Source organism: Crocodylus porosus, unplaced genomic scaffold (assembly GCF_001723895.1).
Source record: "Crocodylus porosus isolate Cpor-Errol unplaced genomic scaffold, CroPor_comp1, whole genome shotgun sequence".
Classification (NCBI taxonomy): domain Eukaryota; kingdom Metazoa; phylum Chordata; order Crocodylia; family Crocodylidae; genus Crocodylus; species Crocodylus porosus.
This window is the reverse complement of record NW_017728910.1, coordinates 5,581,818-5,586,350: the sequence shown is the minus strand read 5'-3', so window position 1 is coordinate 5,586,350 and position 4,533 is coordinate 5,581,818.

Here is a 4,533-nt window from a genome sequence, read left to right as displayed (position 1 = left end):
GTGGCCTCCAGAGAAACAAACCGCTTTAAGCATCACTGGGACAAAGAATTATTGTTAATTTGTGGTTCCAGAGCCAAGTTCTTTCTGCTCTTGGATTTATTTCAGTGTGGAGTGTGCCAGTGTAAGGTATAGTAAAAATGCTACCAGGAATGTATTGTCTCATATCTGGTGTTGGGAAGTTTTTGGGATTTGCATAACTTGGTGCATATGAACCAGGAACTGTTGGCCTCTAGCACAACATTCATCATGTAATTATGACAAGCAGATAGAGAAATCACATTGTGGTATCTGCTATTTAAACTGGAGTTAGCAGGGTTGGTTGGTTGCATCTGCAAGGAAAATTTAGTTAAAAAGGCAAAACTAGAGTAACTTCTGGAATGTTTTGGACTACTATGGATCTCATGATTTTTCTTCAATATTTTCATAAGAGATTGGATGCAGTAAAAGTGGCTAAATAGGAATAAGAGCCAATCAGCAGCAGCCAGTTTCCTATGAACAGGATGAATTGCTTATTCTAGGCTGATTACTTTGATAGCTGGAAATGGGACATGAAAAAGATATGGGAAAAAGCAGTGGTACAGCCTAGTTAGAAATGGTATGCAGCAACCTGAGTACTTCAGTTTTAAGAATCATTTTCTCTGTGCTACTTAGAACTAATTTAGATATGCACGTTCTATAATATGAGTTATGATAGGATTGTAAATGTAGTGGAAGCATTTTAGATGCTTCCTTTTGTTAATGAGGTTTTTGTGACTGAAAAAAAAATGGAAAACAATGCTATTAATCTAGGATTACTGCAGCATGGGGGAAGAATTTGTGGAATAGAGCAGGGAGATTTTCTTTTCCCACCATACAGAATATGCTAGATGCATTTATTCTCTCAGATTTTAGAAAGAAAGATTGGAGACAGTGTATATCAGCATCTCAACTCATTCTGAGGCCCACTCTACACATCACAAGTATTGCAGAGTTAACTGGTTAATTGTGCAATGACCTTGAGGGCACACATGGAAGGTACCCGTCATGCCATAAACAGCTCCAACCAACAATAAATTTAGACCTAAAAAATGTGTACTAGCTTTATAGCCCATTGCTACTGAGTTTTAATTTGCATGGGTAGCAGAGCCCATGACACTGCGAGCTGCTTCATCTAAGGAGATCCCTGTGCGCTGAGAAATCTTACTCAACGGGTCAACAATGTTTCTGGCTGGAGTGCCAAAAAGACCCCAACCTCAACCCACACCTTGACTTGGCATGCCAGGGCAGACAGTGGGGGAGCTGCAAGGGGCCCGCTTTTCGTTGCTGGTGGCAGGTACATGCATGCCTCTGGGCAGACTACAGGGAAGAGGCCAGGATTGTCCTGCCCTGGCCCCTTCCCTGCTGTGTGCCTGGAGGCACACATGCAGCTGCCACTAGCCATGGAGCCCAGGCTGCTTGCAGGAGGTAGCCAGGCTGGAAACTGCTCCACTCGGCTCCAGTGCCTTGGCCCAGCTCCACGGGTAAGAAGCTGGCGCAACACAACCCCAGTCCTTCCCCTGCCATCTGCCTGGAGGCATACGTGCACCTCCCACTGCCATGGAGCTGGGCCAGGGCTCTGCAGACCTTGGTGTGACAGCTTGCAACTTCCTGGCTGCCTGCCACACTGGCTTATGCTCTGGGCAGACACCTGCTACTGGCCATGGAGTCTTGGCTGCCCACAGCAGGCACCCAGAAGGCTGCAAGCCACTGCATGGAGGTCAGTGGAGCCTCAGCTGGGCTCATTGTTGGCTTCAGGTGCATCCATGCCTCTGGGTGGATGGTGAGACAAGGGGAGGGGTTGCACTGCTCTGGCACTTCCCTGCTGTGTGCTCCAAGGTGCATACACAGCTGCTACTGGCCACAGAGCAAGGCTGGGGCTCTGGGGCCCTAGTTGCAGCCTCCCAGCTGCCTGTGCCAGAGCCCGCACTGCTTGTAGCAGGACTTGCAGTTTCCTTGCTACCTACTGCAAGCAGCTTGGGCTTCGTGGCCAGCAGCAAATGCCCAGAGCCTGGTCTGGCTGTGGCATACCAAGCAAAATGGCCTCACATGCCATGCTCTGGTCTACTGATGTCGCACACAGCTTCTCGCAGAAGGCTTAGAAGCACAGGCTGAACACTTACAAGACACTTATTTGGATAATCTTCTTATATATCTTTCTTAGCTGTTGTGGTAACTGTTAAGTCACAAGCATAAACCTGAGAATTACTGCTGAGTATGAAAAGGTAGTTAGTAATATTGGCTGGTCAATAATATTAAGTATTTCACCAAAATAGAACTGTTGCTGTTTCCTGCCATTTTGTGACACACACATTATACACACATTACATACATATAACATTGCACAACATAACTTCATCATGCAATCCCCAATCTGAGGTTCTGTAAGATATGATTCACTCTAACAAGCTGATAGCATACAAAATCCACTGACATCTTCAGAAGTAGGAATTCAGTTTGTTTTAATTTTCAGTATTGACTAGACACTAATGTAACAACTATTGTTTATTCTTTATTATGTTTTTTTTGTTTATAGTTAGTTCATAGGGCTGTGTGAAGTTTTGGGGGCTGATACGATTCGGAGGACATTCGGCCTGATTCGGTGGCCGAATCTCCAAATCCAAACTGAATCAGGAGCCCAATTAAAAGGTCCAAATTGATTCAGAAAAGATTCGGAGAGCTCCAGCAATTCAGGCAGTCCTCACTTGCTGCAGCAGGGAGCTGGACCCAGATTCCATGCTGGTAAGTAGGGAGCGGGGAGGGATGACTGGAGGAGTGGGGAGGAGACCATCGGGGGACCGCTGCCAGGCCCCATCCCTTGCCTGCTCCCCCAGCCCCCTGAGTGGGGGCTTTTATTTATTTATTTTTTTTAGAGGGCCAGGAGCTGGGGCAGGTGAGGCAGCCATGTGGGGGCTAGGGAAGTGGATGGGGATCAGGGGAATCATGGCAGAGCCCCCACATAGCACGGGGCAGCAGGGATTCCTCCTCCCCCCCCCCCCCAACACCTGGAAGTTGCTGGTGAATAGGGGTTTGTTTGTTTTTAAAGAGCTGGGAGAGCAGGCAGGGCAGCCATTGAAAGTGGGTAGGGCTGATTCAGAGATTCGGTTGATTTTGGTGGTGGCCAAATCTCCAAATCAGATTCGGCTGAATTGATTCAGGACAGTGATTCGAATCACCGAATTGAATCACTGTCCCCTGAATTGGCTGATTCCGAATCCGAAGTGAATACTAGCCACTTCACATAGGCCTATTGGTTCATGTATAGCTGAAATATAAAAACTGAAAGGGAAATATATTACTCTAAGCATATATTTGCAGAGGGTAGGTAAAATGCTGCAGGAAGATTTTAACTTCTAATGATAACATTTATAAGGCATGCATACAAAATACTTGATGAGGGAGGGAGGTTGGGCAAAATGAAGCTATGTAGTAGATGACTGATGTACAGTAATTCTAATAAAGTTCCATCTAATATGTACTGTACAGATATTGGTGTTGGCATTATTTTCATTACCAGTAAGAAGAGAACAATATGTAAAATAATATTCTATACTAAGTTGTGTGCAAGTCTTCCATTTATTTCAAAGCTAATTGCACTTGCACATCCATTTACCATATTTACTTGGATACAAGAAATTTTGAATGCAAGACAACTCCCAAATAATTAATTTCTAGAATGAAAATTATAAATTTGTATAGAATCTAATTATTAGAGGATTAGGTCTTAAATTCATCCCCCCTACAGTCAGAGGGGCTATTCCCCATTGCCCCCCCTGCTTGTACCCTACCCTTTGTCCCCATGCCTGCCCAACCTGCCACTTGCAACTTTTCCCTGTGATCCCTGTGCCTGTCCCCTGCCCTGTCTGTCCCTCCCACCTCTGCACCCCCTTGTTACGTAAGCAGCTGTTCTGAGGTTCCTCTGGCTTTGGGGCAGTCAGTAACAGTGTCAGCCCTGGCCATAGCCAAGTCCCCCCAGCCAGGCAGAAGGAGTGGCAACAGCTTTGAGCTGGAGCTGAAGGTAAGAACTGGGCAGGGAGGGAGTGAAATGGCAGGTGGAGGCAGGCAGTGGGGGGCAGGCTGCAAGGACTCCCCTATGCTACCCCCGTCAACAATGTGGTCTCCCACATTTGCCCCCACCCTCACCACAAAGGTTCTCCTGTGTTCCCCTGCTGCAAACCCTCTCATATGCCACCCCAGCCTAGGGCAGTAGGGCTGTGCAAAGCTTCGGTTGCTGATTCAATTCGGTGGAGATTCAGCAGCCAAATCTCTGAATCCAAATCGAATCAGAGGACCCTTTAATCTTCCGGAATTAAATCAGAACACTCCAGATCGATTTGGAGAGATTCAGTGATACAGATATAGACACAGCTTTAGATGTTTTTTCTACATACCTCAGCTTGTGAATGGTGAGATGCTGGGGTGGCTGGAGCGTCCCATGGGAGTAGACCCAGAAGCACTTCCAGTCCACTTCCAGGTCTGCCATGGAGCACGCGGGGGAAACTCCCTTCCTGCCCCCCC